Raw genomic sequence first — 27,239 nt, 5'->3', positions numbered from 1 at the left:
ACCGGCCCATAAAAATTTTTCCTTTTAATACGCGTCAAATAATACTTTAGGTTCCATTACACAGGTTCCAAAACATTTTTGTTACCAAAGTATGTTCAACGAACTTAAAACACACATTAATAAATTAAACTCCTTAATACAATAATGCGATATTTAAACATAACCCGAGCATGGTGATTTGGGACTATGCTACCCAAATCCTACTCAAGTACAAAAGCAATGTCTTCTAAAGCATACTAGTCAAGATCTCTAATTCCCATGCTTACCCGAGCCACCATCATGAGAACCTATAAAAATATCAACAACGAGAGGGTAAGCTAACGCTTAGTGAATGTTAACATACTACATACATATATATGTATAAAATGGACACGCCACACAATATCAATACCGCATACCAAAGCATCTAAGTATAAGGCAACTACACTAAGCATACCGTACGATCTCTAAGCAACAAGCTAAAGATATCAACAAGTATAAGTTCACCAACGACGATGTGAACAACGCCAATAAGCTACACTCGAAGGGTTAGCTACAACACAACAATACATTAATATGTATAACAATATAAACGAATAAGGTTACCAAACTACAAGGTTAACCCCTTAACCTCAATCATACGAACATTGGCCGAACAACCCGAGCCTTAGTAAATTCGCACAACCCGAAATTCACTTTTCCACCAGTTCAACAACCGAGGTTGGCCGAACTACCCGAGCCTCAATGAATTCGAACAACTCGAAATTCATCACCTCATCAATAAGATGACCGAACAACCTGAGTCATCATGAATCCGCACTACCCGAGATTCACTTCCCAAATCAAAACCCACATCATCGGGTTATCCAAAACGCAACACAATACTAACCCTTCGCCATTGGGGTTATAACATCCACATCACAACCACGTGTGATAACGTACACACAAAACGTGTACCTCGCCAAAGGTGGTCAACCAAAACGCACAACCGTGCCAATTGGACTCATACAAAAGTCCATCAAATCCACCTATATGTGAAGTGAGCTCTATAGCCGAGAATCACTTCACCCGACCCGTACCCATCCTACACATACATATGCACATAGGATATTAACACTCACCTTGTCGCCTTGAAGAAATGCTTCCAAGTAATCCGCAACTCGTCAATGGAAAGTACCTAATCCATTATCACAAATTCAACAACACACTTAGATTGGATCTACAAACCAACCCAATTCGACACTTAGTGCAATTTTGACCCAAATGCACTTCCAAGGACAAAACGCGCCCAAACTAACCAATAATCACTAACACAAGTGATAATGGTCCTAATATGCCAGTTAAACCCGAACACAAGTGTTAAACACTTATCGTTCTCAAAATCGCCCATAAACCCTAATTTTGACCCATAAGGTCAAAATCTCACCATTTACAAGTTTTGACACCAAAACATGTTTAACTCGGTTTTTATACTTCAACTTAATCCATTTTAAGTTTACAAACCTCATCGAATCGACATTCGGGTCATAATCCCCAACAAACCCTAATTTTGACTCTAGTCAAAATTAGTCAGTCACGAAAACCCTAAAAGTCTCCAAAACACCAATAATCACTAATGCTAGTGATTGTACACCATTTACAAGTCTTAAACATGGTTAAATCATTAACCAACCCAAAACCCGCCTTTAACACTTATAAACCCGAATCTTGGTGTTAATCTCCAATTAACAACTAAATGGGTTCCATCTATGAATCATACAATCAAAAGCCCCAAAATTGAATGATGAACACGAAAATGAAATTCAGAGTTAGAGCTTACCACTAGTATCACCGTGTAGCTAAGAACGAGGAGAATAACCTAGTCAACTACACCAAAGATCAAATCCCGCTTCTTCCTTTCCAAAAATCCCTTTGAAATCAAATGGGTGTTTGAGTTTTTGAGAGGAAAAAATGAAATGAAAAGGAAAATGAAATTAGGAAATGAAATGAATGGATGAGGTTAAAGCCTCAAATCTGGCTCAAACGTGAAATAACCAAATTGCCCTTGAACCTTATTTAAAATTACAAGAATCTGGTACCAGTTTGCCCGTATCGCCGCGCCGCGGCCTTAAATGTCGCACCGCGACATTTGCCTAGGTCTGGGATCATTTTTAATCGGGCTTCTGATCTGGATTCCAGTTAATTACCGCGCCGCAGCCTCCTTCGTCGCGTCGCGACGTTCAACGTGGTCTGACACCTTTCCTTGCATATAAGACCTCAACACCCAAACATGTCCCGAACCCTTCATAAGCCTATCGTACATACACAATACACCTATAAATCATATACGGGGAAAACGGGATGTTACAGTTAGTCAATCCAAACGGCATAACCATAAACTCGTAATGACCATAACGCGTCCTAAAAGAAGTTTTTGGAATATCATCCTCCTTTACTCGCATTTGATGATATCCAGAACGTAAATCGATTTTTGAATAAATCGATGAGCCTTGTAGTTGATCAAATAAGTCGTCAATTCTCGGCAGTGGATAACGGTTTTTGATGGTAAGTATATTCAACTATCTGTACTCAATACACAACCTAAATGTACCATCCTTCTTCTTGACAAACAAAACAGGAGCTCCCCATGGTGATGTGCTTTGTCGAATGAAACCACGTTCTAATAGTTCTTGCAGTTGGCTTTGTAGTTCTTTCATCTCGCTGGGTGCGAGTCTGTAAGGAGCACAAGCTATTGGTGCAGCTCCTGGTACAAGATCTATTTGAAATTCAACAGATCGATGTGGAGGTAGTCCCGGTAATTCTTTTGGAAATACATCGGGAAATTCTTTTGCGACGGGAACATCATTGATGCTCTTTTCTTCAGTTTGTACTTTCTCGACGTGTGCTAGAACAGCATAGCAACCTTTTCTTATTAGTTTTTGTGCCTTCAAATTACTAATAAGATGTAGCTTCGTGTTGCCCTTTTCTCCGTACACCATTAAGGGTTCTCCTTCTTCTCGTACAATGCAAATTGCATTTTTGTAACATACGATCTCTGCTTTCATCTCCTTCAGCCAGTCCATGCCAACTATTACATCAAAACTCCCTAACTCTACTGGTATCAAATCAATCTTAAATATTTCGCTACCCAGTTAAATTTCTCGATTTCGGCATATATAATCTGCTGAAATTAATTTACCGTTTGCTAATTCGAGTAAAAATTTACTATCCAACGGCGTCAATGGACAACTTAATTTAGCACAAAAATCTCTACTCATATAGCTTCTATCTGCACCCGAATCAAATAAAACGTAAGCAGATTTATTGTCAATAAGAAACATACCCATAACAAGCTCCGGGTATTCCTGTGCCTCTGCCGCATTAATATTGAAAACTCTTCTGCGGCCTTGTCCATTCGTGTTCTCCTGGTTCGGGCAATTTCTAATAATGTGGCCCGGTTTTCCACATTTATAACAAACTACATTGGCATAACTTGCTCTGACACTACTTGCTCCGCCATTACTCGTTCCGACACCATTTGTTCCTTTCGTTCTGTTAACCCCTGGTCCATAGAGCTCACACTTCGCCGCGCTATGACCATTTTTTTTACACTTGTTGCAAAATTTGGTGCAGAACCCCGAGTGATACTTTTCACACCTTTGGCATAGCTGCTTCTGATTGTTGTTGTTGTTGCGGTTGTTATTGTTGTTGGGATGATTGTTGTAGTTGTTGTTGTTGTTGTGCCGTTTATTGTAGTTGCGATTGATGTTGCGATTGTTGGGATAGTTGTTGTTGTTTTGGTGACTCTTATCACCGTTTTCCTCCCACTTTCTTTTGACTAGCTTCATGTTGGCCTCTTCGGCCGCCTGTTCTTTAATCCTTCCCTCAATCTCGTTCACTAGTTTGTGAACCATTCTACATGCCTTTTGTATGGAGGCAGGCTCGTGTGAACTTATATCTTCTTGGATTCTCTCTGGTAACCCTTTCACAAACGCGTCGATCTTCTCTTCCTCATCTTCGAACGCTCTCGGACACAATAGGCACAATTCTGTGAATCGTCTTTCGTACGAAGTAATATCGATTCCCTGTGTTCGTAACCCTCTAAGTTCTTACTTGAGCTTATTGACCTCGGTTCTGGGACGGTACTTCTCGTTCATCAAGTGTTTGAATGCTGACCACGGTAGCGCGTAAGCAGCATCTTGTCCCACTTGTTCGAGATAGGTATTCCACCATGTTAACGCAGTACCTGTGAAGGTATGCGTGGCGTACTTTACCTTATCTTCCTCAGCACTTTTGCTTATAGCAAACACAGATTCGACCTTTTTGGTCCATCGTTTCAGTCCGACTGATCCTTCAGTTCCATCGAATTCCAGAGGTTTACAGGCAGTGAAAGCCTTGTAGGAGCATCCTACGCGGTTTCCTGTGGAGTTAACTCCACTGCTAGACCCTGAGTTATTGTTGTTTTGTATTGCAGCCTGTACTGCGGCTATATTTACTGCAAGGAAAGTACGGAAGTCTTCCTCACTCATGTTCAAGTTCTGACGAGTAGTCGGTGCCATTTCCTTCAAAAATAGCCAAAAGAATTAAGTTAATCATATAGAATATTAAGAGTAGTCATAGTATTCTGTAGCATAATATGAACTCATTTATAAAAGCTTTTTCTTCATATTAGCGTTTTATAAGTTTTAATTCGGGTAATACCTACCCGTTAAGTTCATACTTAGTAACTAACATACAATTCAACTACTACAATTCTATATGAAAAACTGATTATAATAATATTTCACATTCAAACTTTTATACAATATTTTGCAAACTTACAATACCGCTATTTTACATATAGTATGAAATATAGTACATAAAAACTCTGATATAAAACAATTGCGAAGACAATTCTAGTTAATACGCAAGTCGTTCAACAAAGGCAATAAAGACACGTAATTCATACGTCCAGAAACAAGTCATGCATTCTGGTTTTACTAAGACTACTTCCCATCCTTGGTCTTGTGGAACATAACCGTTGTGACCGTTGACAAGACAGCATGTTGTAATGTCGTCAAAAGGACGAGGGTTTCGTAATGTCTAACAGCCCCGTAATAATCTAAAAACCTTGTTTCTCATCTCAACTACCGAGTCCATCACTTGCGGGAATATTTTATTTAAAAGTTGCAACCCAATGTTCTTTTTCTCAATTTGATGAGAAGCAAATATTATTAACCCGTAAGCATAACATGCTTCTTTATGTTGCATGTTAGAAGCTTTTTCTAACTCACGAAATCCTATGTTGGGATATGTTGAGTCAAAATAGGTTCTTAACCTGTAGCGTAAAATTGCATTTGGGTTCCCCGCATTTAACGCTTTAAAGAAAACACGGCGTAACTTAAAGTCTCCCAAATGTGATATACCCCACCTATCAAAGGAAAGCCTTTTATAAACTAAGGCATTTCTGGAAAGTCTTTCAAATGTTTGACAAGTTAATTTCGCCATAACTAAATGTGCTGATGAATTCTGACCGACTCTAGACAAGATTTCCTCAATCATATCCTCTGGTAGGTCTTCTAAAATATTCGGTTGTCTACCCTTAACGTCCATTTTATTTTTATACTGTAAAATAGACAAGGATTAGATTCGTAAAAGATAATTAACAAACAATACAAGCAATTTTTACATAGAACATAAAAGTACAAGCACACTATATTACATATATTACACAACATGATTACAACTCTTTAATCCGACTCACTCGTTTCTTCTTCTTCGGACTTGGTTCGTTTTGCTAATTTCCTAGGGATATATGATGCTCCCCTAATACGAGCTGGAAAAACCTGGTGGTTTAGGGGTTCCCGGGTCATTGTTACATTTTAGGAAATACGGATGTTGCCGATACATATAAAGTTCATCGAGGTTGGAATCGGGTTTCTCTATTTTTATACCTTTTCCCATTATTATTTTCTTTTGCTTTATTAAATTAGGTCGAGGTAATTTCTATAACATCATCGGAATCCTCATTGGGATCCGATTCATCGGAAAATTGATAATCTTCCCAATATTTTGCTTCCTCGGCGGAAACACCATTGACCATTATTAACTTTGGTTCGTTGGTTGAGGATTTTCTTTTATTTAATCGATTTACTATAGGTATCAATATTTCTTCTTCCGAAACCTCTTCTTCTTCCAATTCCTCCTCTTCTGATTCCTCTTCTTCCGGTTCCTCTTCTTCTGGTTCCTCTTCTTCCGGTTCCTCTTCTTCGGGAATTTGTGAATCTTCCCAAATTATATTCGACTCTTCATTATTATTAGGTGAGTTGATGGGATTTGTACTAGTGGTAGACATCTATCACACAATATCAAACACATTAAGAGGTTAATATATCACATAATATTTACATGTTAATAATATATAGTTTCCAACAAAAGTGTTAAGCAATCGTTTTTAAAGAAAAAATGGTCGAAGTCCAGACTCACTAATGTATCCTAACAAACTCGATAAGACACACTAATGCAAATTTCTGGTTTTCTAAGACCAACGCTCGGATACCAACTGAAATGTCCCGTTCATATTGATTATAAACGTTCCATATTAATTGATTTCGTCGCGAGGTTTTGACCTCTATATGAGACGTTTTTCAAAGACTGCATTCGATTTTAAAACAAACCATAACCTTTAAAATATTACGACGATTATCAAATAATGATAATCTAAAATATAGCATTTTTCACACGACCATTATATAATGGTTTACAATAATATTACACATCAACATAAGTCTTCGAATGCAGTTTTTAAACAATATTATACAAGCATGGACTACAAATCTTGTCCTTAATTTAGTATGCAACAGCGGAAGCTCTTAATAATTACCTGTGAATTAACATGCTTAAAACGTCAACAAAATTGTTGGTGAGTTATAGGTTTAACCTACATATTATTAAATCATAATAATAGACCACAAGATTTCATTTTTATAACACATCTCTTATCAGGCATTTCGCAAACTGCATAGAGATAAAAATCATTCATATATTGAACACCTGGTAACCGACGTTAACTTAATGCATAGAATATCCCCAAAATAGAACCTCTCGTCTGTATAATAATCTCGAAGTACTAAACCATCCATAACCTGAATGGAGGTTGTTAAGCCCAATAGATCTATCTTTAGGATTCGCGTCAGTTAGGGTGTCTATTCCCTAATTCTTAGATTACCAGACTTAATAAAAAGGGGCATATTCGATTTCGATAATTCAACCATAGAATGTAGTTTCACGTACTTGTGTCTATTTTGTAAATCATTTATAAAACATGCATGTATTCTCATCCCAAAAATATTAGATTTTAAAAGTGGGACTATAACTCACTTTCACAGATTTTTACTTCATCGGGAAGTAAGACTTGGCCACTGGTCGATTCACGAACCTATAACAAATATGTACATATATATCAAAGTATGTTCAAAATATATTTACAACATTTTTTAATACGTTTTAATGTTTTAAATATTTTCAGTCAGCTGTCCTCGTTAGTAACCTACAACTAGTTGTCCATAGTTAGATGTACAGAAATAAATTGATATATATTATCTTGACCCAATCCACGACCCAGTGTATACACGTCTCAGGCTAGATCACAACTCAAAGTATATATATTTTTGGAATCAACCTCAACCCTGTATAGCTAAATCCAACATTACTGCATATAGAGTGTCTATGGTTGTTCCAAATAATATATATAGATGGGTCGATATGATATGTCAAAACATTTGCATACGTGTCTATGGTATCCCAAGATTACATAATATATTAGAATACATGTATAATACAATATAAGTTAGCTAGGATATGATTTGTATAGATTTGTTACCAATTTTCACGTAGCTACAACAAGTAAAAATATCCAATCTTGTTTTACCCATAACTTCTTCGTTTTAAATCTGTTTTGAGTGAATCCAATTGCTATGGTTTCATATTGAACTTAAGTTTATGAATCTGTACAGAAAAAGTATAAGTTTATAGTCGTAAATACAGGTTACAAGTCATTTTTGTAAAGGTAGTCATTTCAGTCGAAAGAACGACGTCTAGATGACTATTTTGGAAAACATACTTCCACTTTGAGTTTAATCATGATTTTTGGATATAGTTTCATGTTCATAAGAAAAATCATTTTCCCAGAAGAACAACTTTTAAATCAAAGTTTATTATAGTTTTTAATTAACTAACCCAAAACAGCCCGCGGTGTTACTACGACGGCGTATATCCAGTTTTACGGTATTTTTCGTGTTTCTCGGTTTTAAATCATTAAGTTAGCATATCATATAGATATAGAACATGTATTTAGTTGATTTTAAAAGTCAAGTTATAAGGATTAACTTTTGTTTGCGAACAAGTTTAGAATTAACTAAACTATGTTCTAGTGATTTCAAGTTTAAACCTTCGAATAAGGTAGTTTTATATATGTGAATCGAATGATGTTATGAACATCATTACTACCTCAAGTTTAGTAGGTAAACCTACTGGAAGTGATAAGAAATGATCTAGCTTCAGAGGATCTTGGATGGCTTGAAAGTTCTTGAAGCAGAATCATGACACGAAAACAAGTTCAAGTAAGATTATCACTCGAATTAAGATAGTTATAGTTATAGGAATTGAATCAAAGTTTATATATGAGTATTACCTTGATTTAGAATGATATCTTACTGTAAACAACAAGGATTTCTTGAGGTTGGATGATCACTTTACAAGATTGGAAGTGAGCTAGTAAACTTGGAAGTATTCTTGATTTTATGAAACTAGAACTTGTAGAATTTATGAAGAACACTTAGAACTTGAAGATAGAACTTGAGAGAGATTACTTAGATGAAGAAAATTGAAGAATGAAAGTGTTTGTAGGTGTTTTTGGTCGTTGGTATATGGATTAGATATAAAGGATGTGTAATTTTGTTTACATGTAAATAAGTCATGAATGATTACTAATATTTTTGTAATTTTATGAGATATTCATGCTAGTCGCCAAATGATGGTTCCCACATGTGTTAGGTAACTCACATGGGCTGCTAAGAGCTGATCATTGGAGTGTATATACCAATAGTACATACATCTAAAAGTTGTGTATTGTACGAGTACGAATACGCGTGCATACGAGTAGAATTGTTGATGAAACTGAACGAGGATGTAATTGTAAGCATTTTTGTTAAGTAGAAGTATTTTGATAAGTGTCTTGAAGTCTTTCAAAAGTGTATAAATACATATTAAAACACTACATGTATATACATTTTAACTGAGTCGTTAAGTCATCGTTAGTCGTTACATGTAAATGTTGTTTTGAAGCCTTTAGGTTAACGATCCTGTTAAGTGTTGTTAACCCATTGTTTATTATATCAAATGAGATGTTAAATTATTGCATTATCATGATATTATGATATATTAATATATCTTAATATGATATATATACAATTAAATGTCGTTACAACGATAATCGTTACATATATGTCTCGTTTCGAAATCATTAAGTTAGTAGTCTTGTTTTTACATATGTAGTTCATTGTTAATATACTTAATGATATATTTACTTATCATAATACCATGTTAACTATATATATATCCATATATATGACATCATATAGTTTTTACAAGTTTTAACGTTCGTGAATCACCGGTCAACTAGGGTGGTCAATTGTCTATATGAAGCACATTTCAAATAATCAAGTCTTAACAAGTTTGATTGATTAACATGTTGAAAACATTTAATCATGTAAATATACAATTTCATTTAATATATATAAACATAGAAAAGTTCGGGTCACTACATCCATGGCACAACACCAAGTAACTATACAAACAATGGTAAGCGTCTAGCAACACGTCATTGTCCCCAAATTCACGTGAGGGTAGTTTCTCGAAACTGTTTATGGTAAGTGTTAAATGTCATTCGTCCTTTTGTTTCAGATACTTTAGTTAAACTTGAGATATGGATCATCGGTCATTCTCATTTGTTTAACAATTTTGTTTCTCGATCTTAGAACTGAATTAGATCACCAAATTAATTAAGTATTGTCTTAATTACATCTGGGTGCGGCCACACAAATATCTTATTCATTCATCGAAGAGCTCAAAAAGTATCTAACTCCAAATATTTTAGAGGAACAAATCATATATTGCATACACGTGTCTATCACGAGCTTTACATTATACCCAATAATGGCCTTTATAACAGCCTTATTCATGACAGCGTTTAACCATATCAAAATACAATGCTACACTCATCAAGACGGGCGTGCATCTCAAGTCTAAGGACACAAAAACATAATCACTAAAAGATTTACTACTGACTACGATACATGTAGTGACATCTCATGGTTGGGTCATTCCAATATTCATCATCAATGAATACATATGAATTTTGGTCTCAACAAGTTAACTATTCATCATCAATGAATATAACCAAAATTTTACATTAATCTTAATTCATGTTATTCCCATAACATGACCGATTATGGAGATTTTGAATAATCAACAATTATTCATGGATTAAACATGCTAATATAGAACACGGTGATATAAATGAAAACGACAATATCAACTATGTCAATTCATTAATATAAAACTGCTTAATGTTCCAAAAATATCCAAATATTAAATTACAAATGAAAAAGATCAGCAGCATAGCGAAATCCAATACTACTAGCATGATCATCATGCTTGTTGTGCATCATGGGCTTCATGAATGGGTCAGCCACATTATCATTTGTATGAACCTTTAAGAATACTAATATCATTCCTCTTAATGACTTAATGAATGTAGTCAAAACTTTTGAAGAATGTGCCAGATACTTTTATGTACATGTGATTCTTTCAAAAGTATATTAACACTCGAACTATCACAGTACATATTATAGAAGATTAAATGTTGTGTACTACTCTGAGTATAACAACAAACTTCCTTATCCAGACAGCTTTCTGAGCAGCTTCTCAGTCAACAATGTATTCTTCTTTTGCTGTAGATTGTTCAATAGTGCTCTGCCTAGAGCTCTTTCAATCAACTGTCTTGCCCATCATGACAAAGAAACAACGTGACTGGATCGAGAATCATCTTGATCAGTTTGGAAACTAGAATCAGTATAAAACTTAATACTTAACTCTTCTTCCAAACCACCGTAAATCAAGAACATATCATTAGTACTCTGCAAATACTAAAGAATATTCTTAACAACAATCCAATGTACTTCACCTGGATTATGTTGACAATGACTCGTCAAACTCAAAACTAACGAAACATCGAGTATAGTACATATCATGGCATACATAATGGATCATATAGCCGAAGCATATGTGATACATTTCATTTGTCTCATCTCATCTGCTATGATAGGACTTTTAAGACTTTCTCAAGGTTATGCCCTTTTGCATTGGCAAAGCTCCATGCTTGGAGTTTTGCATGCTAAATCTCTGCAAGATAATGTATGTACTTTGATTCAAACCAATAAGCCAATTGGATCTATTGTATAGATCCCCATTCCAATAATATAAGTAGCTTCATCAAGATCCTTTATGGAAATACATTTTCCAAGCCAAGACTTGACATCTTGCAAGTTGAAATGTTATTTCTAATAAGTAATATGTCATCAACATATAAGATCAAGAAGACTACTTTGCTCCCACTAGCTCTAATGTAAACTCAGGTCTTATCTTGGTTTTGAGAAAAATTAAACACTTTGATTTTCTCATTAAACTTAAGATTCTAGCTCCTGGATGCTTGCTTTAATCCATAAATGAATTTTAGAAGCTTGCATACTTTATTAGGATGCTTAGGATTCATAAACCCTTCCGGCTAAACTATATATACGTCCTCGCTTAGGTCGCCATTTAGGAAAGCGGTTTTGACATCCAATAGCCATATTTTATTATCATGAAAAGTAAACATGGCAATAAGTATCCTAATTGTGTTAAGGCTCACGACTGGTGAAAAACTTTCATCATAACCTTTTGTCACCAATCGAGCTTTAAAAGTTTTTACATTACCGTCCATATCAGTCTTCCTTTGAAGACCTATTTTTACCTCATTGTCTTACAATTGGGTAGAAGATCAATCAAGTCTCATACTTGATTATCCTTCATGGACTGCATATCTGTATTTATAGAATCTAGTCATTTTCAAATTTAGGATCTGATATGGCCTCACCAGCTTGAGGGTTCATCATAATCCCTTAGTTGGGGTTTATCTGAATTAATCAGATAATTAAACCTCATAAGCCGATGAGTTCTACTAGATCTATAAAGTGCAGCTGTAACACGTTCTGGCTCACCAACAGTGCGCTCAGTTTCAATGTGTGGATTGCTAGTGCTTACTGAAGGTATGTTACTTTAAAGTACTTGAATTTCTTCAAGATCTACTTTACTCCCACTGACTTCTTGTAAGAGAAGATCTCTTTCCAGGAATTCAGCAGACCGAGCAGAAAACACGTTGTCTTCAGCTTGGTAGTAAAAGTAGTAACCCATTGTTTCCTTTATGTATCGTACAAAGTAACATTAGATAGTTCTGGGTTCTAATTTGTTTGAAGTGTCATGCTTCACGTAAGCTTTACAACCCCAGACTTTCAAATAAGACAACTTGGGATTCTTCCCATGCCATAACTCATATGGTGTCTTTTCTACCTTCATAGTTGGAATCACATTGAGTATGCCTGCAGTAGATGCTCTTGCATATCCCTAAAAGACGGTAGTAGAGAAATCAGATTCATCATAAATCAAACTATATCAAGTAAAGTTCGATTCCTCTTACTCGGACACACCATCGTGTTGTGGTGTGTAAGGTAGAGTGAACTATGATACAATCCCATAATTCTTTAGGTGGTCCAAAAAACTCTTGATTCATAAACTTAGTTACTCCATCGGAGCGAAGTGCTTTAATGGTCTTTCCAAGCTGATTATCTACTTCATTTTGGAATACTTTTGAATGTTAAGATAGCTTTATGTTTATGTTTCAGCAAGTGAACATAATCATAGCTACTGTACTCATCAGTAAATGTAATGAAGTAAAATTAACTAAATGTATACATTGTTCTTAAAGGGCTACATACAAAAGTATGTATTAGTCCTAAAAGATCTTTAGCTCTTTTACCTAAATCGGAGAAAGAAGCATTTGTCATCTTTTCACATAAACATGACTCGCATACATCAAATGACTCAGAGTCAATTGATTCTAAAAGTCCATTAAATTGGAGTTTTGAAATGCATTGTTTGTTTATATGACCAATATGACAATGTCATAGATATGTCTTATTCAAGTCTTGCTTAAAGACTTTGGCGATGTAGGTATACACAGAATTCTCATTTGAAATTACACTATGCATATCAATTTCAAAAATACCATCACGTGGATATGTATTAAGATAAATATATTATCCTTAGAAACTGAAATACCTAAGTGTGTAAATGCAAGTTCAATACTAACATCTTTCAAACTATGTCGCTCGCAGTATTGAGAGCATAATGCTATTGTTCCAACAAAACAATAAGACCACTTAGAGAAGTAAGTTCAGAGGTACCAATAGCTTTAACAAAAGCTTGATCCCCCTTACCTACTTGCAAATCCAGTGTGTCTTTCTTCAGTCCATTACTTCTTCTCATTCCCTTCATATTGTTACAGGTGTGAAGGCCACAACCAGTTAACAAAGATCTAGGAATCACTAGAAGAAGTATATAACTATATATGGAATATACCTGATTTGCTAGTCTCATCAGCGTTGCCTTTTCTCAGCTCAGATTGGAAGATAGGACAACTTCCTTCTCCAATTGCCAACCTTTCCACAATGGAAACATTTGGCGTCTTTTGTTGGACTTTTCTTCTTGGAAGGTGGAATATTTTTCTTAGCAAATGATTTCTCATTTTCCTTCCACAAAGTATTCGGCTTATTCTTTTTCACCCTTCAATCCTATTTCTTCCTGATCATCGAACAACATTCGATAATCATTTTACTGAGCAGCAGCAACTGGCACAACAGGAAGAAAGGATATGGGTTCTAAACTTTATTCAACTTCCAATTATTCTAGAGAAAAATTCTCAGGTTGCAGTGCCAGTTTAGGAAGTTTGAACATTGAGTTTATCCTTCTCCAACAAAGAAGGAAGTGTATTTTGGTTTACGTTTTGATTATTTGACATCTACAATAGATATAAGATTCAATTTAGTATTTTCGATATTGAGCTTTAATAAATTAACTACCCAAGTTTTTATAATACTTTTAAAAAATAATTAATTTACGAAAGCCTAAGATCCACATAGAGGTTCCATAGCCACATATGTTGATCAGCTAGCAGTTATGGAGTCTATTGGTAGGTAGCGGGTACCAATTGCATTACAAGTACAACTCTTAGATCTTTATGGGACCTAGAGATATTTTTAGTCCAACAAACCACTATTATCTAATGGCATGTTTGTCCCATCATTACGTCGAACTCAGGTCTCACCGTGAATACGATTAAGTCGTTCAATTTGGAAACAGTGAAAATTCAAGCTAGTCTCACTAGATCGAAAAATCCACCTCATGGCTATAATTCAGCCTAGTCTCACTAGATCAGAAAAATAACGAGGAGTGTTTGCAAGCTCATTGGATGGCATGACTTAAATTTGACGGGTATTTTGAAAAAAGTTTGTGTCAATGAATAATGCATGCACACAAGATTCGCTACACTATTAGTTAAAAAATATTTTAACTAATTGTATATGTCGATTATGTTTGTGATATAATTTGTTATTTAATTTATAGGATATAAAAATAACAAATACACAAACGTGTATCGTTTTAAAACAGTTTTAAAAGATGTCGTCCATATATATTATTTGACTTTCAAAATCATTTAACATTAAACTCGTTAGAGTTTAACTTATTTTAAAATCATCAATTTTAATCTTTGAAACTCGTTTAGAGTTTTATTTAATGTTTCCATAAAAAAAAATATGTAATTTAAATCTCAAAATTATTTAACTTTAAACTCGTTAGAGTTTAACTTTTTAAAATCAACAATTTTAATATTTGAAACTCGTTACCGGTTTTATTTAATGTTTTCTTTCAAAAACATTTAGCATATATATATAAATGCAAAAATAAAACACAACCATGCATCACACACATATAGCCTAGCCCAAAAATCCTATGCTTGATCCCATAAGCCTACATGGGATCAAGAGGTCAAGCTAAGGGTAATATCGTAGCTCCCACTTAATTCAAGAATCAAGTGAAAACTTGACAAACGTCATCGTTGTCAAAATTGACATGTTCGCCATCGTCTAAGCCAAAAGCATGTTGTATTTTATCTTCAATCTGCATCTTGTTACATTTATTTGAATTTAAAAAATATAACTAATCTAATACTTTTACAATTTAGAATAAACTTAAATACAATACTATGAAAATGAAAAATAAATATAATATAACTTTGGCTTCAAAATGGCATTTCTTATAATAAAAAAAAATAATCAATATGACTTAATATTTCCGTAATCAACAATCACAACAATCATACATAGGTCGGGGCATTATGGGCTGTGTATGCAATCACAATTTAAATAACTACATTATTAAAACCTACATATGGCTTGTCCATGGTTACAATGCATGTGTACAACCATGGAATGAAATAAACAACAATTATTCAAGCCATAAAAATAAATTCAAAATTTATAACAGTGATTTTTTTCAGATCTTATTCGTGCGTCATGAAGTAATCAACAAAGTTGACTTTCAAAACCATAAAGGTTTTGACTCTTACCAATTCACCACAAAGCTAAATCTAAAGAAAATCACGCGACAATTAAGATGGTGTAAAAGCGGCTCGAATACCACTGTTGAAAAACCGTGTGTACTTTTAAATCAGATTAACGCAGCGAATAGTTAAAATAATAATCAATTATTATTTTATAAACCATTTACAAAATTAAATATTAATATATTTAAATTTAATAAAATATGCACATGATTAACGATCCCAAAGATCCAGTTACACCACTAAAAATTGTCAAAATATGTAATTCACAAAGTGAGTAAACGATATACTTTTTTTGAAGAAACTGATTGAAGAAGAGAAACCTACGATCAAAAATATGACCATCTCTTTAGATAGTCCACACTACACTTCAAACAACGTCAATGGATGCTAGTCCAAACCCAAGTAATAATTAATCAACCTTTGATTAATATTATGAACTCAAAATGATACTCCGTATGAAACAATGTTATTTTTCCTACTTACTCTCTTTTCAATTCTCTCGTCCATATATATAATATGAAGTAAAGTGAAGTGTATCAATCAATTTAGATCACGGATATATTTTCCTTTATAAGACAAACAACTTTTTCAAAACAAAGATATTGAAATAGAAATAAGATACGGAGTGTTAAATTCATTAAACGATAAAGTCGTATATCTCAAATACTTTAGGGGTATGTTATGTAACTTATAATTAATTTCATGTGAATAGTAAATTAATTAATTTCGTTTCATTTACTATTCATATGAATAGTAAATGTATTAATTTCGATTTACTATTTTGTTACTTGAGTAATATATATATATATATATACACACATATATATATATATACACACATCATATATATATTTTATTTGACGTCTCGGTATATATGTGTGTGACCCTGAAGGCTCAAATGAAGTTGGCCATATAGTTATTGTAGGTTTTTCTTATGCCCAAGAGACATATTAAATTAATGTGGCTAATACGTTATGACCCCAAGTCGGGTCATACCCAATAACAAGCTTACCGACACTCTATATGTATTTAATCTCAACGGTTGGATCGTTAAATAAATACGTAACACTTAAACTTTAGAAAATCGGTTTTCTAAAATATTATCACTTGAGATAAATTATTTGGATAATTTATATTTAATTATTTATAGGTTTAAATAATTATATTGTGTTATATTTTATAAAAGGTTTATAAAATAAGCAAGTAACTTAATAAAATACATGGTTTTATATAAATATAACAAGTTTTATATATATTAAGACATTGTTATTTTATTAAACATGTGCAGAATTTTGTGTCTCCAAGGATGACACACCCATGCCTATTTTGTTACTTTTAACACAATATTCCTTATGTACATGCAAGGGTCTTAAAACCAAGGCTTGACTCAAGTTGTAGTACACATAAGTGATCAAAAAAAAAAACTGCATTCAGCTCATTTTTTTGGGCATTTCTGGCTGAACTGTTTTAACAAAAAAAGGGAGCATTTTGCTTGTAAAATCAAGTGATTAAGTGTTCTAAATCCTAACCAATTTGAAGGTTTTGTTGGTGCATCAAAAGCTTGGGGTATTACACACTTGAGGCTTCAAGTTAGAAGCTTTCTTGCCTTCATCTTCATCATCATCTTGCACATTTGTAAACTACCCTCAACAAGCTTGAGGAGGTATAAACTCTAAACCCACTCTTAGTTTGTAAGTATGTTTCACAACTTGATCCTTTTTGGAATTTAACTTTAAATGGTTAAAGATTTACAAGTTCAAAAATGGTAATTTATACGCTTCCGCAAATCTTATTTCTTGAATGATTATAAGTATTATGAAACTTGTTAAATCCCAACAATGGTATCTAGAGCCGAAGTTGTTGAAATATGCTTCGAGATGGTTATTAAACCCACTATAATTTTGCATTCTATGAACATGCATGAAGTAGAATGTAAAATTTTCGGTTTTGGGTGGTTTGTCATTTTGGCCAAAATCACTTGTGATTCTGCATTCTGTATTGCCAATCACTTGTGATTCTGTACTGCCAATCACTTGTGATTCTGTACTGCCAATCACTTGTGATTCTGTACTGCCAATCACTTGTGATTCTGTACTGCCAATCACTTGTGATTCTGTATTGCCTATCTCTTATGTAGTTAAAGTTCACAATCTAAGCCTTGACCTTGTGTTTGGTTGCATGCATGGTTGATTGATATTTATTCAATTAGTTTATAATAATATTTATTCATTTGGCATGTAATTATTCATTTGGTTATGTAATTTATTTTATATTTGGTATGTAAAATAGATTAGGTTGTAATTTCATTTTTTTAGACAAAATGTATTAGGATATATTTTGTAAAATGATGAAGAATGATGAAGACTTGAAGAACACATGAAGAAGCATTTGGATGCAAGGTTAAGTGGGAGATTTGAAATCTCCTACTTTGTGTAATTACCCCTTATCCGGTGGCATTTGTTTTCGGCTAAACAAATGTCTACCAAAATGGCTTGATTGTGAACATATTTGTTTTGCATGCATGGTTGTTTATTGTATGATTGTGAATTGTATGTTTGTATGCTACAAGTTAATCACACAAGTTAACAACAAGCAAAATGGCAATTTAATTGGTTAAATTATACATTAATTAACGACATGCAAAACGACAATTTAATTGGTTAAATTAAAAATGGCTAAAAGGACATTAATAAACGGTTATTAAGAACATGATTAGGATCATATATATAAAATGATTTATAGACATGAAAATGGATTTCAAATGAACCATACACTAAATGCATGTTGGTATATGGCATAAAAGTTTTCTCAAACTAGAATTAATGAAAACTTAAAATCCCTTATTAACGCGGCAAACAAGTTAAACGCCATCCTTTTGTGCAACGCTTAAAAATATTAGAGAACTCACAATGGGATAAAGGTCACCTAACCGTTATGAGCAAACTAATATGATTAAGGTAAATTTCGCACACTTGTGGGATAAAGGTCACCTAACCACTTGTATGTTAAGTTTACATGTCTAAACAAGTAGGACGACTTGATTTGGAAATCATGAACTTAGGGTCACCGAAGCATGATGAACAAATAGGCATTGATGGGATAATATGTCATGCAAAAGGATTGCATGATCCCATAACTTAGAAGTTGCAAAAGGATTGCAATTGTCATATAATGACTACCTAGCTAAATCAAATGACGGGATAAAGGTCACCTAACCGAAATTTGGTTTACCGTTGGATTCTAAAATTTAATATATATATCAATTGGATTTAAAGGGTATTGATTGTTAAATTTAAAATCGATACTTAAATGAACTTTGTTAAATTTTGTAGATGGCCGCCAATAACAACAACATGCAAAACGCACCTATTAACTTGAACAACCTATCATTAAGGTCTCTCCTCGAGAAAGACAAACTCAACCATACGAACTTTATGGATTGGTTCCGCAATCTTAGGATTGTCCTCAAACTTGAGGATAAGGCGTATGTGTTGGAAGACCCCATTCCCGATCAACTCGACGAGGATGATACGGAAGGCATGGCTTATTGGGATAAGTATTGCGCCGATTCAGTGCAAGTTGCTTGCCTAATGCTTGGGACTATGATACCCGAACTCCAAAAGGATTTCGAGCATCATACTGCATACGACATGATCACGCAATTGAAGGAGATGTTCCTTCAACAAGCTTGTGTCGAGCGCTTTGAAACGGTCCGAGCGCTTCATGCATGTCGTATGGACGACTCCCAATCCGTTTCATCTTATGTCCTTAAGATAAAAAGCCTCATTGATCGCGCAAACCGTCTTAATCTCAACATATCTAATGAGCTTGCCACAGATCTTATCCTAAACTCCTTGTCAAAGAGGTTTGACCAATTTGTAATTAATTACAATATGAATGGGATGGATAAGATCATTGGCGAACTTCATGGCATGCTTAGGACGGCAGAAACTAGCATGGGTAAGAGGGCTTCACCCGCGCTAATGATCAATGATGGTGGGTCCAAAGGTAATAACACCTCTAAGCCAAAGGCGGCTAAGAGGAAAGGACCCGCCCATCAAGGCAAGGGAAAGGGGAGGATGGTTACCCCAACCAAAAACAAGAACAAGAAGCAAAAGGTTGCCGGACAAGAAAACCCCAAGGAAGACCCGTGCTTCGGTTGCGGTGAAATGGGTCACTGGAAACGAAACTGCCCGGTCTACCTTAAGGAGTTGAAGGAAAAGAGGGATGCGGGGCAAACCTCAGGTAATATATATATGGTATATATAGAGCTTAGTATTACTTCTTCTAATACATGGGTATTAGACACTGGATGTGGAACTCACATTTGCAATTCTTTGCAGGGGTTCAAAAGAAGTAGCAAGCAAACGGGAACATCAAGTCTTTTTATGGGTAATGGAGCCAAAGTGCAAGTGAAGGCTCAAGGAGACTTTGTATTAAAGCTTCCAAGTGGTTTGGAACTTATTTTGAACAATGTTTTGTATGCACCGGATTTATGTCGAAACATTATTTCAGTTTCCCGTTTAAAACAATGTGGTTTTTATCTTAATTTTGTTAATGATGTTATCCACGTTTATTTAGATAATGTATTCTATTTTAAGGCTTCGCCTTCAAATGGAATTTATGAATTGGTTCATGATGACACATCATCTAGTAGCTCAATATACCATACTAGCACCAAGAAACTCAAAAGGGATTTGAGTGATTCCTACTTATGGCATTGTCACCTTGGTCACATAAACAAAAATCGAATGCATACACTTCAAAAGAATGGCCTTTTGAAATCAAATGAACTAGACTCGTTTGATGTATGTGAATCTTGTTTACAAGGCAAAATGACTAAAGCACCTTTCAAAGGGACCTATGAAAGGGCTAAGGACTTATTAGGATTAATACATTCGGATGTATGTGGACCCTTTAAGCCCATAACTAGGAATGGTGAAAGATACTTCGTTACTTTCATTGATGACTTCAGTCGTTTCGGATATGTCTACTTGTTAAGACATAAGGACGAAACTTTTGAAGCATTCAAAGAGTATCAAAGCGAAGTACAAAATCAACTCAATAAGACAATCAAGGTACTTCGTACCGATAGAGGAGGTGAATACCTAAGCGATTCTTTCCAAGATCATCTTAGAAGTTGTGGGATTATCTCGCAACTCACTCCTCCTGGAACACCCCAACTGAATGGAGTTTTCGAAAGGAGGAACCGAACCCTAATGGATATGGTTCGATCTATGATGGATAGAAGCTCGTTACCTCTATCATTTTGGGGTTATTGTCTATGCTCCACGGCTCGTATTTTAAATATGGCCCCAACCAAGAAAGTGGAACGAACACCTCATGAGATGTGGTTTGGAAAACCTCCATCTCTATCATACTTAAAGGTATGGGGATGTGAAGCTTATCCTAAGCGTTACGTCCCTAATAAGTTAAATGCTCCATCCACGAAGTGTATCTTCATAGGATATCCCAAGGATAATATGGGATATTATTTCTATGATCCATCCGAGCAGAATGTATTTGTTGCTCGGAAGGCGAAATTCCTTGAAACTAAGTTCCTAATGGAAGGAAGTAGTGAAAGGAAGATAGATCTTGAAGAGGTTCAAGATCAATTAGAAGATACACAATTGGTTGACACTAGCACTCAACATGAAAATGTTGAGAGTGATTAAATGGATATCAAAATACACAAGACGTTCGCAGATCTGGTAGGATTAGTAATCCTCCTGAGAGATATAGGGTTCTCATGGATGGTTGCTATGTGGTTGATTTGGATAAACCAATAAACTACTAAGATGCTTTATCAAGGATTGATAAAGATAAATGGCAGGAAGCCATGAACGTTGAGATGCAATCCATGTATGACAACCAAGTTTGGGAACTTGTTACACAACCTGCTGGCTCAAGGCTAGTTGATTGTAAATGGCTTTTCAAAATGAAAACCGACATACATGGAAACTTGGATACATATAAAGCTAGACTTGTAGCAAAAGGTTTCACTCAAACTCAAGGGGTTGACTATGATGAAACTTTTTCGCCTGTGGCAATGCTAAAGTCTATTAGGATATTACTTGCCATTGCTGCTCATTATGATTATGAAATATGGCAAATGGATGTCAATACCGCTTTCCTAAATGGATATCTTGTGGAAGATGTCTATATGGTTCAGCCTGAAGGTTTTGTTGATCCGAAATATCCTAAAAAGGTATGCAAGTTAAAGAAGTCAATCTACGAATTGAAACTAGCATCTAGAATGTGGAATCATCGTTTTAATGAGGAAGCCGTGAAATTTGGCTTCATTAAAAATGGTGATGAAGCTTGTGTATATAAGAAAGCTAGTGGGAGCACTATCATGTTCCTTGTACTATATGTGGATGATATATTGTTATTTGGAAATGATATTCCGACAATGCAAAGAGTTAAAACTTGGCTAAGTAAATGCCTCTCCATTAAGGATCTTGGAGAAGCACAATACATTTTGGGGATTGGGATCTACAGGGATAGATCCAAGAAACTGATAGGTTTGAATCAAAGTGCATACATTGAAAAGATCTTGAAAAGGTTCAAGATGGAGAACTCTAAGAAAGGTTTGGTACCTATTCAAAGAGGAACACTCCTTAGTTCATCTCAGTGCCCCACCATGAAAGATGAACAAGAGAGAATGAAGAAAGTCCCATATGCGTCTGCCATTGGGTCAATCATGTATGCAATGATATGCACTAGACCGGATGTGTCATGCGCTCTTAGCCTGACAAGTAGATACCAGAATAACCCAGGAAATAGTCATTGGATTGCTGTCAAAAGTATATTAAAATACCTTAGGAGGACTAAGGATATGTTTCTGATATATGGGTCTGGTGAGGAGGAACTCGCTGTAAAAGGTTACGTGGATGCGAGCTTCCAAACTGATCGAGATGATTCTCGATCACATTCCGGCTATGTCTTCACATTAAATGGAGGTGCGGTCTCTTGGAAGAGTTCAAAACAGGATGTTGTTGCTCTATCCACTACAGAGTCAGAGTACATCGCCGCATCATTGGCAGCTCAGGAAGCTGCATGGATGAAGAAATTCATCGACGACTTAGGAGTAGTCCCTTCCATTCAGGACCCTCTTGAGATCTTTTGTGACAATGAGGGTGCGATTGCTCAAATCAAGGAACCTCGTGCTCACCAAAAGACCCGTCACATTGAGCGGAGATTCAACTACATAAGGGATGAAGTTGAAAAGGGAAAGATATGTATTCGCAAAGTTCACACAGATCTTAATATAGCGGATCCACTCACGAAACTCTTACATGGTGCAAAACATCAAGGGCATGTTAGTGCATTAGGGCTTCGATATTCTAGTGATTGGTCATGATCTGTTTTAAGTATTGTAACGGAACGAAATTGTTCAAACTCATTAATATAATTATGGTATTAATTTATTTTGAGTTATGTTCCTATTTTGCATATTTTATCCATGAATAAATAATTATTCTAAATTCCATAGTCGATCACATTTGTGGGAGCAAATGTGAGGTTTAGACTATTGTGATCTTGGATTGGTATACATTCACGGGATGAATGTGGGGCAAGGTTGCAACCAAGGTTCACAGATATTTGTGGGACACAAATATTGGAAGACCCGCCCTCAAGACTTACTAAATGGAGCCTTTGTGGTTGATCACATGTAATCTTGAGTAAAGGCGAATATCATTGTATTCTCTGACCTGAGATACATATTGGGTTCGGATATTCACTAAGTATTATGCCTTGATTCTTTCCTTCGCTATTCTGAAATATGGTAGTTCATAAGGAAGAGCTCAGGTGTAATACAAAGTATATATCTAGGACGTATGTAATCAAGATGGAATTTGTCCCTCTTATTCGTTGAGAGTCAGATGTCTAAGGCCTGATAAAGTTAAATCTAAAAGAGAGTGATCACTCTGTGTCTCTTGGATTTAATATGACATCTAGGACGAAAGGATGTGATGAAAGATTCACCTATTCATATTTGAGATGGAAACTCTAAAGGGATGATGTTATTGAATGGCACATAGTCATAACATATTGGGGGTGATGGACGGTCGTTAGGTGGTATCCGTCACTTGCATTAATTTCTTATGTTCTCGTGCAAGTGGGAGATTGTAGGTTTTTCTTATGCCCAAGAGACATATTAAATTAATGTGGCTAATACGTTATGACCCCAAGCCGGGTCATACCCAATAACAAGCTTACCGACACTCTATATGTATTTAATCTCAACGGTTGGATCGTTAAATAAATACGTAACACTTAAACTTTAGAAAATCGGTTTTCTAAAATATTATCACTTGAGATAAATTATTTGGATAATTTATATTTAATTATTTATAGGTTTAAATAATTATATTGTGTTATATTTTATAAAAGGTTTATAAAATAAGCAAGTAACTTAATAAAATACATGGTTTTATATAAATATAACAAGTTTTATATATATTAAGACATTGTTATTTTATTAAACATGTGCAGAATTTTGTGTCTCCAAGGATGACACACCCATGCCTATTTTGTTACTTTTAACACAATATTCCTTATGTACATGCAAGGGTCTTAAAACCAAGGCTTGACTCAAGTTGTAGTACACATAAGTGATCAAAAAAAAAAACTGCATTCAGCTCATTTTTTTGGGCATTTCTGGCTGAACTGTTTTAACAAAAAAAGGGAGCATTTTGCTTGTAAAATCAAGTGATTAAGTGTTCTAAATCCTAACCAATTTGAAGGTTTTGTTGGTGCATCAAAAGCTTGGGGTATTACACACTTGAGGCTTCAAGTTAGAAGCTTTCTTGCCTTCATCTTCATCATCATCTTGCACATTTGTAAACTACCCTCAACAAGCTTGAGGAGGTATAAACTCTAAACCCACTCTTAGTTTGTAAGTATGTTTCACAACTTGATCCTTTTTGGAATTTAACTTTAAATGGTTAAAGATTTACAAGTTCAAAAATGGTAATTTATACGCTTCCGCAAATCTTATTTCTTGAATGATTATAAGTATTATGAAACTTGTTAAATCCCAACAGTTATATGTTGTACCTTGCACATTAATCCTTCAAGAACATGAACAACTTCTTTTCATACTTAATTGTTGGAACATACTCAGAATACACACAATTATAGTTTGAATATGCGAGAGCACAAAAAAAGAAAAAAGAAGAAAAAAAAAACCTTCAAAACTACATTTTGTCTTTCCGCATTCTTTTTTTTTTCAATAAACAAACATACATACATATATGAGAAATTAAGAATATTAATTCATACGTCTACTAACTACTAACACCCGCTAACCAAAACAATGGAAACCGTGCATATGTTTGAATCGTTTAAAAATGAAATAAGATAAAAATGTTTATGGCAAGTTTTCTAACTTGATATAGAATAAAAAACTAATGAAAGCTTCATGACTGTTTCCCAAGTTTATTCATATACATAATGTAACACACTTTACATTGTTTCTAGTACCATTAATCTCTCATCATATAATCACTGAATATTTACAATGCTGAGAGCTGACAAGAACAATAATGTTAAATAACGTAGGTATAATGAATTCACTCAGTTTAACTAGCTGAAGCTTCACTCTTAAAGTTAACCATCAGTTTGCGAATCTTCTCTTTGCTTATGTTGGGGAAATATGTGTTTTAGTGGGTAAAGAATCAATAACCGGATTGATACTAGAATCGTGTGAACACTTTCTTAATAGAGTATTTTGACCCACTTGGTCACGGGTTACACGAAATCACTATTAGGATAAGACTAGTATGAACAATCGTCTTGACCAAAAGATAATTGTTCCTTGCAATTGTAGATTGCATAAATCTGAAAGTTTTGTGTTGAAAGTGTGTTAGACATGTTCAAAATCTAGAACATTGTATAAAGTGTCTAAGTCTTCATATGAAAATGAATCCATATATTTATAATGGGTCAAAAGAAGTCTTTGAAGAGTCACACCTTTTCGTATGAACCCATACAATGCTTGGAATGTCACACCCATGTATTTGTGCTTAAACAAATCCAAGTACATGAAAAAACCGTTCATAAATGTCCTGGAACAACCCCAAAACGTTTGGGGATCAAATGCACCTTTTGGGTAAAAATGGCACCTTTTCAGCGTCCATGTGTTAAGCCACGCTGCGGCCTAGGGACCCGCGCCGCGGCTTAACAAAGACACAAGCACCAACAGCAAGCAACACCCTCGACCTGGACGCAGCGCCTTAAGGCGCGCCGCGCCCCTCCCAGCCGCGTCGCGGCTTAATGCTGCAGCCTGGCTGCTGCAGTTTTACGCGATGTGGTTCGGTGCGTTTGGTCTTGCAAGTCCCGTTTCGCATTTCTAATGTTCCAAACATTATTTCCAAGCTCACTATCATAACCTCAAACCATTTTACACTTTACGAACGTGTACTCCACACTCCCCAAATCCGTGTAGCGTTTTAATGGTTCGATCACTTTCAACTTAGCAATCCAATCAACTAAAATGACGTTAGATCATGCTAAAATCACCAACAATTCCCCCCCATTTTAGTATGATCCTTGATTACTAAAATATCAACAAACAAATAACTAGTGCATAAGTGTAAATTTCACATGGATTGAATTTACACATAGTATATTACACGTGTAAGAATTCAAAAATCAGGGTGCTCTAATAGTTTGAACCCATCAATTCATTTGAAAACCTGTCGATAATATACACACTAGTTCCATACTTTTTACAATTAACCCGACACTATTATAAGCCATGTGTCTCAATCCTCTCATGAACATATCAAAAGCTAAGTCCCAAACTTTCTTGAGGCGGCTTAACCTCATGTTCACATAGGTAGTTTCTTTTAATCTTGCTCCCGTGATGCAATTTTTCAAGACAACTATTAAGAAGTATTTAACTTCAACCTTCTTTATCTCACGGGTCCGAACACATACTTTGGGATCATATATTAAATGTGTTCCAATCTTCAGATAGTAGGCTTTCCTCATTGAATTCAGCTCCTAGCGTTGTAGACTTCAATCCCACAACATTAGCCAACTTGTGCGCACTACCGGCTAATGCTTTTATCAAGTGATTTAGTCAAACTTTGTTGTAATCCAACAAAATCCACATACATCACTTCATTCGTGATTAACCTCACGAAACATAGGCATAAGTGTCTAGACTTTCACTTGTTAAAATACATGCCTTAGTCAAAGACATCCCATTACTAGGGATCACCATGAACTTTCATCTTATTCATTATGACTTCAATCAATTTTCTTTCTTTTACAATCCTTTAAACCAAGGATTTACCAAGTCCTTATTATACAATAAGAAACTTGTGAGATCTCAAATCAGTTGATTGATTGGTCCTTGCATATGTCCACTTTTCACAAGTCATCAATGTAAACATATAATTTATACACCCTTGATAATGTATCCCCATTATCCTTGTGTACACAATAAAATTACCATTACATTAGAAGTGAGATTATAATTATGAACATACCCCAGTCAACCCACTTC

This window comes from Rutidosis leptorrhynchoides, chromosome 6 (genome assembly GCF_046630445.1).
Source record: "Rutidosis leptorrhynchoides isolate AG116_Rl617_1_P2 chromosome 6, CSIRO_AGI_Rlap_v1, whole genome shotgun sequence".
In the NCBI taxonomy this organism is placed as follows: domain Eukaryota; kingdom Viridiplantae; phylum Streptophyta; class Magnoliopsida; order Asterales; family Asteraceae; genus Rutidosis; species Rutidosis leptorrhynchoides.
The sequence above is the reverse complement of the archived record's forward strand: the minus strand, read 5'-3'. Positions refer to the sequence as shown.